The 14431-nt window shown below is 44.1% G+C and overlaps 1 long non-coding RNA gene and 1 other non-coding gene across 10 annotated transcripts in view; one reads left to right on the forward strand and one right to left on the reverse strand.

Annotated features, from left to right (window-relative positions):
• Positions 1 to 14431, forward strand: part of LOC134480090 (uncharacterized) — a 67278-nt gene that overhangs the window by 27209 nt on the left and 25638 nt on the right. For all 9 annotated transcript variants that reach the window (XR_015627987.1, XR_015627983.1, XR_015627985.1 and 6 more), the window contains one exon: positions 12507 to 12576. This is a non-coding gene — a long non-coding RNA (uncharacterized LOC134480090). The remainder of the gene's footprint in view (positions 1 to 12506; positions 12577 to 14431) is intronic.
• On the reverse strand, positions 7285 to 7416 carry LOC120094486 (small nucleolar RNA SNORA17). The gene has a single exon (XR_015628326.1). It is a non-coding gene; the product is annotated as a small nucleolar RNA SNORA17 (small nucleolar RNA).

Consider the following 14431-nt stretch of genomic DNA (forward strand, 5'->3'; position numbering starts at 1 on the left):
GCTGATTCTTCATATTGCTTTTTTTCATTTCACTTCTATTTTATGAATTTCTTATCTTACTTCTTCCTATCTACTACTTTTGTGTTCTTAAAGGTTTTAAAGTGCATCATAAGTCATTTATTTGAAAAATCTAATATATATAAATGATTTATTTATTATGTATGTGTGTTTGTTTGTGTTTGTGTTTATTTGTTTGTTTATTTATTTATTTATTTATTTATTTATTTATTTATTTATTTATTTATTTATTTATGTGAGTACACTGTCGCTCTCTTAAGACACACCAGAAAAGGGCGCGGGACTCGTTATGCAGGTGAATGTTTTGCTCGCACATATGTCTGTGTACCACATGCATCCCTTGTACCTATGGAAGATAGAAGAGGGCATTGGGTTTCCTGCAAGTGGAGTTGCGGCTGGTTTCAAGCTGCCACATGGATTCTTTGCAGAGCGGCCGGAGCTCTTGCCTCTGCTCCATCTCTCTGGCCCCAATATTTTTTCCTAATGCAAACTATTACGACGATATTTGCATTCTGCTTCCATTTCAAACAGAAGGAAATCTTCATGTGGCTTCATAAAATGGCCGGACTATAGTAACACCCTCGTTTAACAATAATGCTGTGGTCGGGCTTCCCAGTCTCTGGCTGACAGGTGGGGACACGCAGTGCTCTAGGCAACCAGACATGCTCAACTGTGCCTAAAGCAAACACATGTGATCCAGACCCTTCAGAATGTATGCCTGAAACACACATGCCCAGGTCTGTCTGTGTGCCTTGGGGTCTACGGGGAATATTCTTAATTAACGTCTCAATAGAAAATGCTTATTCAGAGAGAGATAGTAAAAGCATGCCAATTTTAAACTTATGTATGTATTATCAAAAAATTATTTTGATGTTAAAACCTCAAAAAATGCTTTAGGGAGGAATATTTATCAATGTCAGCAATGGAAAGACCACATGAAGACAATACAAACCAGAGCTTAAGTGAGTATGATGATTGCCTTTAAATTCTCTACAGGGAATGGCTCTGTCTTCTTCAGTCTTCAAGAAAACCCAGCAGTCTCCAGGTTCCGTAGTGATAAACTGAGCCTCAGAGTAAACATCGCCTTTATTTACTAAATGTAGTTTTTTTTCTCCTGCATAGAAGTCTTGTGCATCAGGACCTGCGCCCAGTTATTTGCTCCTGTGGAAACTGCTTCTATTCTGTGGCTTTCCCTCTCATCTGAGTGGTGGACCCTCCTCATGGTGTAATTTTTCCTGTTGGGATAGAAGAGGTTTTTAAGCACTCACTTTGAAGAGAAGGATCATTTTGCGAATGAGAACCAAGCAGAATACAGACCTCCCACCTCATGGGTAAAACCCCAAACGTGCAACACGGATGTACACTGCAAAACACTCAAGGGATGTTCATGTTTCCAAGTTCAGCACCAACCGGCCTCAGGCGGCTTTTTCCTTCTCACCTCCCTCCCTTGGTTTGGAGCAAGACATACCTTATCATCTTTCTCTTTTCCTGGCTTAAGACTACTCCCGGGAGCTAAAATGGCAGGCAAGCAGTTGGCTGTTAGGCTTAGGAAAGCTTCAACCTGAACGCCTGTGGCACAGTCCTAAGGGTTCTGGAGTTGTAGAGGAGGGGCTTTCTTGGGGGAGCAACAGCCCCTTCCCTGAGTAGTGAAATTTCAGCATGGCTTTGCTAATGGCTGCTGGTGACTATGGGTCTTCAATCAGGACAGTCTTTGGTGATGTTTCAGCACATACTTATCTTCCAAAGCCTTCAGGGAAATACGAGCCATGTGCTATCCCACTGGGCCTGATAAGTCTCCAAAGCCTCCCTGGGTGTGATGCCAAGGAGGCACTGTAGAAACTAAAGGAGGGTTCCCCCCCACCCCCGAGATCTGGGGGTACATTTGTCTTCTAGCTAATGTCACAGTTGGTGCTTTCTTTTGCCAAGTTTCATGATAACTGGACCTCCTCTTCTTTTATAGCCTCGTAATGAGATGAGAGGAGGATTTGCAACCCCCTCCCCGACCCCCAGAATCTGGAAAGCAGGAAAGAACGTTGGCTGCGTATCCATTAGATCTAATGAGCTAGATTCATTTCAAAGGCATCCTGTTGACCTACCACGGGTCCTTCTGAAGCTGTGACCTAGAAGAGGCACCGGGCCTTTTGTCTCCAATGGCTGGTGGGAGGGAGGCTGGGCAGCCAGGATGATGCCCTGCTGGACAATGGGGAGCATTGACGAAGTGCTCCCATTTATTGGCTGAGCGACCGCATCAGTCATTCATTCACAGACACAAGGTCTAAATTGCAGAACCAATTAACAGCACTAATAGCCCTTGCCTGAATTAATCTTTGAGACAAAAGGGAGGAGAAGTGGAAGTGCTATTAGCAAATCAAGCTGTACCATCCCGGCTTTATTGCGGGGATCTCGGTGTCTGTATGTGGCCATTGTGCACTGACTGCAATTACAGCCCTCATTTAAAAATGATTAAGTGGTTATAATTATTTTTCAATTAAAACTTATATCTTCCATTTATGCAACATCTCAGACTCCAATTAAACTTCTTTTTAAAATTGCCACTGAGCCCAAAGATCCCTGCTTCGTCTTCTGCCAGGAAGCCTTAAACTTAACCCACTGAGGGCTCTCATTTCCAGACTTCAGGAGTCCATGAAATGTAAGCACCGAGACGAAAGTTAGCAACAATAAAAGTCAAAGTGCCTGTGTGAATCGGCCACCCTGTCTCAAGAGGACCAAGATACTGTGACACCGAGAACAAGGTTCTTACCACTGACCAGTGATGCCACTGGACGAGCTGCTCCCTGAGGCTCTGCTCTTAGAGCAGCTGCCCCATTATGACAGAGACACATGAGTGTATGAACAATGTAACCCGTTTTAAAACTTTTTATTTTTGTGTGTCCATACAGTGGCGTGTAGGCGGTAACTCAGAGAGCAACACGAAGGGAACAATACCCTGTTCCCACCCAAGTGGGTCCCAGCGATCCAACTCAGGTCATCAGGCCTAGTGGCAATGCCTTGTCCACATCTTACTAACCCGAGATGTGAAGTTTTGAGCATTTTGGTGCATTTGACAGTACAGTTAGAGACGTTTCAGGGTACTCCCTCTGAGACGCCTAACCTTGGTTGTCAACTAGATTGGGTTGAGAGACACCTGGGAAACTGGTAAGACAGCAGGGTGTTTCCTGAGATGTGGAGCGCAGAACTAAGTGAAGACTCACCCCAAATGTGGGAGGTGTTAGAAAATAACTGGGGTCCTTGGTGGAGCATAAAGTGGGGGAGGAGGGAGCTTGCTATAGGCAAGACTGACTCATTCTCAAATGGGTGCATTTTTCTGCCCCAGCCAATGGACACCAGATTCCAGATTCCTCAGCTTTTTTGTTTGTTTGCAAACTTTATGATAGTTTTACTATTTTATGAGTGCAAGTCTTTTTCCCTGCATGTATGTCTACCTACCACATGCATGCCTGGTGCCCACCGAAGCCAGAAGAGGGAGTCAGTTCCCTTAGAACTGGAATTGCAAGTGCTTCTGGGTCACCAAGCGGGTGCTGGAAATGGAATCAGGTCCTGTAGAAGAGTAGCTAGCGCTCTTACTCCCCTGAGCCATCTCTCCAACCCCAGTTCTTCCGCCTTTCAATGTGGACTCCTGGTAGCAACTTTCCAGGGTGCTTACAGGCCTTCGGCCTTGGACCCAGGCCGCATTATTATAGCCTTTCAGTTTCTGAGACTGAAAAGATTTTGGTTTTCTTAACTCTCCATACTGCAGACTGCCACAGTGGGGCCCTTCAGTCTCTCATTGTGTGAGCCAGGCTGCATTTGTATGTATGTTGCTGTGTGTGTGTGTGTGTGTGTGTGTGTGTGTGTGTGTGTGTGTATGCAGTATACGTACGTGCTTATGTGTGTGGCTGTGCATGTGTGGAGACCAGTAGTTAAAATCAAGTGTTTCTTGATTGCTTTCCAACTTGTCTTTCTTTGTTTTTTGCTCTTTTTTTTTTTTTTTGAGACAAGTTCTTTCATGGAACCTGGAACTCATTGACTAAGGTAGGCAGAATGGCCAGTGAGCGTCAGGGAATCTCCTGTCTCCTCTCTACACCCCACATCCCCCCACATGCATCCCCCCTGCCACCACTCCTGGACATTTTCTGTGGGAGCTGGGGATCCATTCAAGTCTTCATACCTCTGTGGCTGGCACTCTACTGAGCTCTGGCCTAGACCCCTCAATCTATTAAATTCTCTCATGATTACACCTATGTGTATTGATTCTGCCCCTCCAGAGAGGGCTAATATGCCTCCCAAAACTCCCTTTATCTTGTGCTTGTCTGAGGCAGATGAGGTAGAAGTTATGTATACATCATGGCCCATTTCATCTTCCTGGCCTATAATCAGTGCATTTCTTGGGATATGACCCTCCTGGGCATATCATGCATCTTGTAATGTGGTGTTGGGAATTCTCTGAGGTTTAGACACTCCAGTCAGGACTGTTTAAAAGGCCATGTCACTCGCTTCAGTGATGACCAAGAGCTATGGGAAGAAGTACTTGGGCTCAGAGAAGCAGTGAGAGTGGTTAGTGTTTATTCTACTCCTGACTGCCCTTGGCCTCCTGTTTTAGCCATTTTTTCTTTTGGGGGGGGGCTAGTAATCTGAATTTGGTTCTGTGCTGTTGAAAGCATCTGTGTCACATGTAATGAGTTTTAAAAATTGGACAATTAAAAGAAATTATTTCTAATCTTCTTCCTTTACTATCAAAGTCATCGTTTGTCTAGCATAATTGTGGCACTCACAAAGAAAATTATGCCTCGAGATAGAAGAGGCAATGACAATATTAAAATATGGAGCTGGCTACATGGATCAGACTCTGACCTAGAAACTCAGTGAAAGCTCACAGCCCTTTCTGCAAGATATTTCTCCTTTTCAAAAGTGAAATGATCCAGGCATGGTTGTCCATGCATCTAGCCTAGCGTTTGGTGACTGAAGCATAAGAACTGCCGAGAGTTTGAGGCCAGCCTGGGCTACAGAGTGAAACTGTCTCAAAATAATTTTTAATATTTATTTCAATAAAATATACCATTTAATTTATTTAATACTGTCCATGTCTCCAAAGTGCTTTTTTTTTTTTTACTTTTTTTGTGGCTGTAAAATATCTGATCCTGGTATAGGGGTGTGGTAGAAAAGCTGAGGCAGAGGGCAGAGTGTTTAAGGCTAGCCTGGGTTACATGGAAGACTTTGTACTACAGCATCTTAACTTTTGAAGACCTGAGAACTCGGGAAATAAACCTAGGCAGGGTAATCAAATTAACCAATCTATACGTGGGCTTGAAGAATGTTAATACTTTCTAACTGTGAAAGGTGTTTCAGGTTCGTTAGACATCTTCAGTATCTGACTTTCCCACAGCCACAGGTCAGCAAGCTTGTGCATTCTCCTGGCTGTGTGGGCTGCAGCTAGGCTCACAGGAAAGAACCGACAGTTTTACTTAGCTCTCTGTGTTGGAAAGTAGATAGAGAGTGGCCAGGCAAAGAAAGCAATAGCAGCCTCTGGATTCAAAGGCAGAGGAGGAGTTACATTTGAGGCAAGCCAGCATTGGCAACAGAAGGGAGAAAGGAGCGGGCTCAAGGGCCACCGGGTTTAATTAATACTTTTAATAAAGCACATTAGACTTTCGTTACCATTTTTAGTAACTAAGATCAAATACATTTCTGCTCTTTTAAAAAATGTTCTTACTATTTCCTTCTGAATCAATTACTTTGCATCATTTCTTTTAAAAAAAAAAGTAGTTTTATAATATACCTACAGTGTAGATTAAAAAAAAAACTTTTAATTGGTTCTTTGTGAATTTCATGTTATGCACCCGGGGATCCCATTCATCCCCCCCTCCCCTTGTATCTGTCCTCCACCCTTGCAACCTCCCCCAAACAGAGGACAAAAATTCATCGTGGAAGCTGCAGGGTGTCACAGTGTGCCCCACCGTATACCCTTTGGATCACATTTCTTTGCTTGCAAATGTTGTAATGAGTCATTGGTCTGGTGCTAGGCCTCTGGCTTCTGCTACTCTATCAATACTGGATCCTCATGGGGACTCACTGGATCCTCACCAGGATAGCATGTTGTTGCCCTGTGTCATGGAGACCCTGTAGTTTTGGATCTGTAGGACCGGTCCCTTCATGCACTCCAGTAGTTCACTGACGGGGTAGATGTTGAATTGGCTGAGCCAATTCAAAGCCCGGGTGTAGGCCTGAGAGGTATGTGAACTGGTCATCCTGCCTACTCTCACACCCCTGGGGATGGCTCACCAGCAACCCCCACAAGTCTGGGCCAGCTTTACTCCATTGGCCCAGGCGAGGTGCAGAGTCCACTCTCCCGAGTGTTGTAGCTGGTGAGGGCACCAGTCTCTGACTCTCATGTTCCTAAGCCAGCTCTTTTTCATTATATGGCAAAGGATGAGGGAGGGAAGGAGGGCATTTCTTCCTCATCCATGCCACTGCCCAGCAGATAAGAGGAAGGGATGGTTCTCCTGCACTCAAGCTCTCGGGACAGCCGTTATATCCAGGGCCAGCTCTACTGTGCTGCTCAGGCAAGGGGTAGGGCTTGCTCTCCCAAGTGTTGCAGCAGGTGAGGGGCAGGACCAGATCTCCTGTTCTCGTGACCCTGTTGGGGCCAGATCTCCCATCTGTCATAGCAGCAAAGGACAAGGGTGTGGGAAGGACATCTCTTCTTTGCCCACACTGCAGCCCAGCAGACAAGAGGCAGGGCTAGCTCTCCCACACTCATGCCCTCAGGGCTGGTTCACCTGAACCCTCATATCCAGGGCCAGATCTTCCAGAATGCCCAGGTAAGGGTTGGGGCCGGTTCTTCACAGCCCTCAGACACCAACAAGTCCCTGGGTGACACCGCAGACCAGGGACATCTACCTGACCTTTGGTGGTAACAGACCCCTGCTACTACTGCAGGGCCACAGACCCAGATGTGCCAGCATAGGTCTCACCACGGTCCCCTGTGGCATCCCTAGCTACTCAAATTGGGCTGCTCTTAATAACTCTCAAGTCTCCAGTTCTGCCTCTCTTCATTGCGCCCACATCCTTCTGCTTCTCTTTCTCTTCCATTTCTCCTCTACTGACTTGCTCCTCTTAGCGGTGCCTGGGGTCTCTGAGGGTCTACGGTGTCTCAGGAGTGCTAGGCCCCACTATGGCATCAGGCAGGGGACATCTCCAATATGGTCTGTTCCCGGAGACCTGCCTGGGGACAGACTGGTGGTCATTCTAGGCTTGGTCTTTTCAGGGAATGTTAGGTTACTAATCATTCAGATGTTGGTAAGTCAGAAGGCAGAGTGTAGGCATAGCCTCTCTCCTCTCTGGCACCTACGGACACACATGTGACACAGCAGCCACACCTGCAGTGCCTCTAGGGGCAGACAATGTAAATGTTTTAAAGTTGAATTTCCAAATGGGACTGGGGATCGTTCTGAGGAATTTGCTTCGGGATACAATGCTAACTGGTGTTTCCTCCATAGTGGCACCAGAACCCATCGTTCCTAGTTATGATAGCTATTTAGAAAGTCTGAAATCTTATGGGACAATGACTTCCCTCTATGCTGGGGCCCCAGTGGCCCATCCTCTACCTGCCCTGTCTCTATTCTCCAGTCTTTATGCTTCTTTATGAATGTAAGGAGGCTTTTGTCACCGCCTGCTAAGTAAGACCTCCTGCTTTCTACTAAGTAAAACTTCTGTCGGGATATTGATTAGGCAGTGATTAGAATTACATCTAACGTATGGGCTACTTTAGGGAAGACTTGCCATCTTTATGGGATTGATGCCTCCCTCCCGTGACGGTAGAGAGTCTCTACTCCTTCAGGTCTGCCTTCATGAGCTTCAATAATATTTCAGATTCTCCTCCACAGGATATACTATTTGTTCCAAGGCTCTTTGTATAGACTTTTATATTTTGACACCGCAGATGAGCTATCGCCCTATTACGTTTCCTAATAAATTATGACCGCATAGACTCTCTATTGATTTTTCTATATGCACTTTGTCTCTAGCGAGCCTGCCGAATCCTCTTCATTTGCAGTGTTGCCATTCATACCCAGGGCCTGGTGTGAGCACTGAGCTATGCCTTGAGGACCACTGAATTCTCTCGTGGGAGGGAGGGAGTGCTGTCTCTTCCTCTCAACTCTTCTAAGCTGTGGAATTAAGTTGCTGGTGTTCAAGACAATGATAGAAGGAGCAACAAAGGCGCTTTGCCTTGTTTTTGTCTTAAAGAGCGCTCTTCTGATATCTTACCCTCTAATATACTGTTTATTTTAGACATGGATAAACACTCTGTCTCGTGGAATAAATGATCTCTGCTCCTGAAAAGGAAAAGGTTCTGTTTCTTCAGACTTTATCCTGTGTTTATTGAGATGATCTCAACCCGTTCTCACCTAGTGTTATAAACTGTCCCCAACCTCCTGGGATATACTCTACATTATAACAATATATTATAGAATTAAATTGAATGACTTTTAAAAAAAGACTTATTCATTTTATGAATATGAGTACACTGTAGCTGTCCTCAGACACACCAGAAGAGGGCATCAGATCTCATTACAGATGGTTGTGAGCCACCATGTGGTTGCTGGGAATTGAACTCAGGACCTCTGGAAGAGTGGTCAGTGCTCTTAACTGTAAAGTCATCTCTCCAACCCCTAATGATTTTTTTTTAACCTAAGATATTTTTCATCTCCTTTTACAAAGTGATTGATCTATAATCCCCTCCCTTGCTTTCTCTCTCCCTTTCTCTTGTCACTTCCTTCCCTTCTTTTCTTCCTTCTCTCATTTTAATATAGAAAATATACTGATCTGCCTCCATGAATTAATTCCTGTCTTTGGATCTGTGGTCATTTAGATTGTTTATTTAGCAAATGTTCATCGGATGTGCCAGATCCTGTTTTAGTCACTGAGGACACATGTATTTGACCACATGGCCAACCAGCATGTATTTGACAGGCCTCACTCTCTTGCCTCCAGGTATTTGGGAAGGGGCAGAATCTTTTGATTACTATTCAGTTCCTTCCTAGTTTTGTCCACATATTCTATTTTTCTTTTTGGCTTTAAAAGTCTCTCTCTCTTTGTCTTTCTGTGTGTATGTAATATACATGTACGGGTGCCAGAAAAAGGTATTAGGTCTCATGGCATTTGAGTTACAGTGTTGTGAGCCCCACCTCTCATGTGGGTGCTGGGAACTGAGCTCTTTTGTTCCCTTCCGGATGTTCGGGAAGCACAATGTATTGAGTGTGAAGAGAGAGTTTCATCCTGCACATCCCCTCCGCATTCTTTCTCACACAGTATGGTTAAAAGCTTATTATCACACTAGAGTTTTGTAAGGAAGGGTGTTCCAGGTTTTCCCTTCCCTCCCTGCTCCCACCCCCACCCCTGCTGTGCTTCTCTGCTGAAACAGTTTCTGTTTCTAGCATCCTGAAATGACTGGGTCACTAACCACCTGATTTCCAAGCTGTCCGTTAGAAAACACGTTTCTCCAACGGCCACACCACTGAACAGAACTAGTGCTCACAGAAGAATGGCTGAGTCCAGGTCTGGGGCCGAAAATATACAAAACGATCCTGGAGCATCTGTCACAATAGACAACAAAGACCCTACCCAAGATGAACTGGGCCACGACAATAGGATCCTGGTGCCTAATTAAAGGCTTTCATTTTCTCTGGCCAACAGTGAGACAATATGACCATCAGGAGAGAATAAAATCGGTGCAGGACTGAAATAGATCTTGTTTATTAAACCCCATGAGCTAATAATGATATTAGAAGTATTCCTTACAGTGATATTTAATGTGAGGATGTTAGTTCATTATCCTAAAAACCCTTTCAACGGGGAGAATGTAGCATTTGTTTTGATTCCTTACCCAAGCTGTCCCCAAGGGAAAAGAGTAGTGGTGGCAAGCTGTTTTTGGGAAGAATTTTAGTTAATTATACATGGGGCAGCCTTCCTTTGTAGCCCTTGGTGAATTTTCAGATGTAGGTCATGATCCTTAATGACACCAAAGCCTGCTGATTGGGTACAGGGGAGGAGGGCATGCCACTGCCTGAGAAGTGTCCAAAGCAGCTTTGAACCACAATTAAACCATAAGCAGTCGCTTTTAGGAAGGATAGGAAACTCCGAATGCTCTCAGTGGTTCTGGGGGACAAGAATCAATGAAACACAGGATGTAAGAAAATTTGGAAGAGAAACTGTTTTTATGCTCCTTTTAATTAAAAACTATGTATGTATGTATGCATGTAAGTATGAGTGAATATATGTATGTATGAATGTATATATATATGTATGTGTGCATTTATATATGTTTGCATTTATGTATGCATGTATATTTGTACCATTTATCTATCATTTATCACGTGTGTGTGTACCGTCTGTTTGCATGTGTGCTATGACGCATGTGGAGGTCTTATGACAATTTTTGGGAGTCAGGTTTTTTTCCTTTTAGAACATGGTCCCGGGGAATCAAACTTAGGTCGTCAGGTTTGGCAGCAAGCGCCTTCATCCACTGAGCCATCTCACCTGCCCCTTGTAGACTTCTTCAACAAGTGATTATCAAGGGGGGAAAAAGGAGAAGGAAGTGTGGAGTTTATAGATACCTACAGACATATAAATCAATATAAGAACCAAATCTCTTTTCTGAATCCTGATTCAAACAAATGATACAACTACCAGACAATTATTAACTGTTTACATGAAGCAATGCCAGGCATTGAAGGCATATCTTTTAAAGATAAACATGGAAGGATTTATGCTACACACACACACACACACACACACACACACACACACACACACACATATACATATATATTCCCCCAAATTGGTAAGAGTTAAAGTTGGATAGTGGGTAGAGGTCTATTATAAGGTCCTCCTTAGTTTTGCTAATTTTGAATTTTCCTGTAACTAAAATTTGTGCATCCAGTGGGGCTAGGGCGGCAGCTCAGTAGCAGAGCTTGCCTAGCAGGCTGGCCCCTCCCTCTGAAAAGGCTAACAGTTGCTTATCTCAGCCTCCAAGTGCTGATTCTGTCCATGCCAACTCTCCCACACAGCGTTTTCATTGGCCAATTCTAAGCATCTTTAGTTTCCTTTTCAGCTTTCTCTTTAAATTATGGATTTTTAAATAATGCACTTGTGGACACGCCGCGTGCACACATTACTACTGGAGGTCACCTGCTGTCCCTTGTTTGTTTCCTGTGTTACATCAAGAAGCCTTGCTCACACTGTGCTAGTTTAACTCTGAACTATTAGGGGTTTCTTTTGCAGCTTAACGCGCGCTCAAGGTGAATCATGGTAAGAGTAATTTTAAACAATTAGTTAAAATTTAATTTGGAAAGGGCGTGTATTATGCATCACGCAGAATTGTGAGCCTGCAGTTGTATCTATTAGATCAACGTTGTGTTGCTGGTTAGTTATACATGTTAAAAGTTCACTCTGTTGTTGACAGCTGTGTTAACTTTTCCTGCTACAGATCCTTTAGTTTTCTTTATTGTTTTGTAGCTTTCTAATTTGCACACTTTGATCCTTTGTAGCTCCGTTTTGCTGGTTGGAGCCTGTTCTGGCTATAAGTGCGGTGTGTCTCATGGCATTCTCAGGCACCATTCTTACTATGTCCCTGGACTCTGACTCAAAAATTTGGGCAGGGAACATCAAGGATGGCTGCCTTCCTGTTCCAGCATACAAGACACAGATGGTTGGCATGGCTGGAAGCTCGACTCACCTGAAAACTAGGTCTAGGTGTAAGGCTTGAGCTAGAGTGGTAGAACTGATTCCCGGGTCACTGCCTGTGGTGATTCCATGGGTGTGGCCTTGGCTGTGACGGCTGGGCTCTTGGGGGAGCATCTCGGAGTATGTGTCTAGAGAGCAAGCATCTCACAGACTGAGGAAGACATGCAGACTTCCTCTGATTTTGCCCTGCTAAGGTCTCATAGCCTTGTCGCCATCATATCTTACGTTTTCAACCATGTGAGAGTCAACTCCGAATCCCAAGGAAAGAGATCAGACTTTTTCTCTTCACTGGAAATGGCAGTCACAGTGCAGAAGAGAAGTGGATGGGGAGATAGTCTGTGGCCAGATCTGGAAAAGGTGATGCTCCTCTGAGCCTATTGTTAGCTGCAAACTTATCACCATACACGTACGTTTAGATGGTCCTTTATCATTTTATGCCATCTTCCTGTTTACGTTTTAAAAATGCAGTTTATATCACTTACCTACATTTTCTGTTCCAAGTGATCAACTACTGAGCCACATCCCGAATCCCATTCTTTGGGGGATGGGATATATGATATATATACATACATATGTATATATATATATATCATGATATATGACATGCATTTTTTTATTTCTTTATTTTCCATTTTTTTTCCTACGGTTTTAGTTTAGGTTAGCCTTTAAAAAGTTCATATAACTTTCACGATTAAACTTTCATGATTAAATCTTTTTTACGTGTGTTGTGGTCCTTGTCATTTTAGAACCTATTCCACCATCTCATTTCATCATCTGCAGAAGATGCAGGAGGCGAGCAGCTTCAAGGCAAACCAGGTGAGTGAATCTGCGGAAGGAAGAATTGGGCTGTTCCAGCTACTCCTATCCCCGTTCGCCAGGGCCTGAGAACTACTTTAAAAGAGAACGACTCTATTTGCCCTGACGTAGGGAAATGAGACTGTGCAAATGCTGATGGATGAAGGTTGGTTATTAATATTTACCCCTCGGCCACCAAACAGGCACGACAGTTAACGGCATCAGTCATTCAAACAGTGGTTGTTTGTTTTAAATATCGTTCTAGTGAGGGAATACAGTGACGTGTGCACAAAGAAGGCTCTGTCCTGTCCTTACAGAGACTGTAGTAGAGGGGAAGATTGGCAGTGAATAAGGCTGGTAGTGGGGCCGTTGTAGAAGTTAGTTCTTCCTCCCAGATATAAAACTCAGACTCAAATATATCTACAAATACCCTGGCCATATAGCTAGGCTCTTCTCTGCCTAGATCATAATGTAAAATAATCCACTGATTCTGATCTACATTCTGCCACGAGGCTGGTCACATCTTCCTGTGAGAATCTCTCATGCCTTACTTTATCCCAGAATTCTTTCTGCCTCCTGGATGTCCCACCTTCTATTCTACCCTTTCTTACAGGCTGTAGACTTTTTAACTGACAAGTGATGCATCCATACAATATACAATATAGTCTTTCTACAGATCCTTGGGTTCTTTAGAGTCATAATCATCAATGCACTGGAAGGAGAATGGTTATCACACTCACTCTCCTGAAATATAGTTAAATTTAACAATGGGTTACAAAAGAGCAAACTCCCCTGGTTCATTAGGGCGGGCTACTAATGTAATCACATGGTCTTTAAATGCAGAGAATTTCCCCTGGTTGGTGACAGAGAGGAGACGAGCAAGGGGGTCTGAGAGAGGAGGCAGAAGTCAGAGAGACTCTTAAACCAGGAAGAGTTTGATGTCCTGTGGTTGGCTTGGCAATGCAAAGGACCCTGAACCATGGCATTGGGGTTTTTGATTCTACAATCACTGGGGATTTAATTCTACTCCCTGGGAGACTGGAGGGGGACTCTAGTTCCAGGTGAGAGCCTCAGTGTGTCCACTCACATTTCACCAGCTGGCCCAGGCCACACTGTCATGCATGAACTTAAGAGGGGAGTGTGTGCACTCCTCCTGGCAACCCGGCCAAGTTCTCTTATCTACAACGCCATAACGACTGCACCCATTTCATAAGATCGCCAGGAGAACGGAACGTGTGAATGCTTAGAATTGTGCTGGACACACGACCAAGTGCTCGTTAAACGTTGCAGGTCAATTTTCTTTCTATGGAATAACCACTCTAGGTTGCACAGTTGTATTGACCGGCACACTCCATAAGCTGGACTAGCAGCCTCTGAAGTATCAAAGCATGTGACAGGCGGCAAGGACTATGGAAGTGGACGATGACACAGGTGCCACCTGCAAAGTAAGGAGACGTTGCAGATCATTTCGTGTCCCAAGTCCCAATTCATGTTAAGACATACTAGAGAAGGTTTTAGATTCTTACAACGATTCGACAAGCCAATAGACCTACCTATTTGGTTTGTCTTATGTCAACTAAATGTAAAGTATTATCTAACTCAGGAGTTCTCAAACTGTGGATTGAGACCCCCTTTTGGTGTCAAACAACTCTTTCACAGGGGTTGCCTAAGACCATTGGAAAACAGATATGGTTTTCCAATTATGGTTCATTACAGTAGCAAATGTACAGTTATGCAGTAGCAACAAAACCGATTTTATGTTTGGGGTTACCGCAGCACGAAGAAGTGAATTAAAGGGTCACAGCGTCAGGAGGGTTGAGAGTCACTGGTCTAATTCATGATGGCAGCTGTGAGATTTTATTCTTTGCTTCAAATT

The sequence above is a fragment of the Rattus norvegicus genome, chromosome 8, assembly GCF_021556685.1.
Source record: "Rattus norvegicus strain SHRSP/BbbUtx chromosome 8, alternate assembly SHRSP_T2T, whole genome shotgun sequence".
Taxonomy (NCBI): Eukaryota; Metazoa; Chordata; class Mammalia; order Rodentia; family Muridae; genus Rattus; species Rattus norvegicus.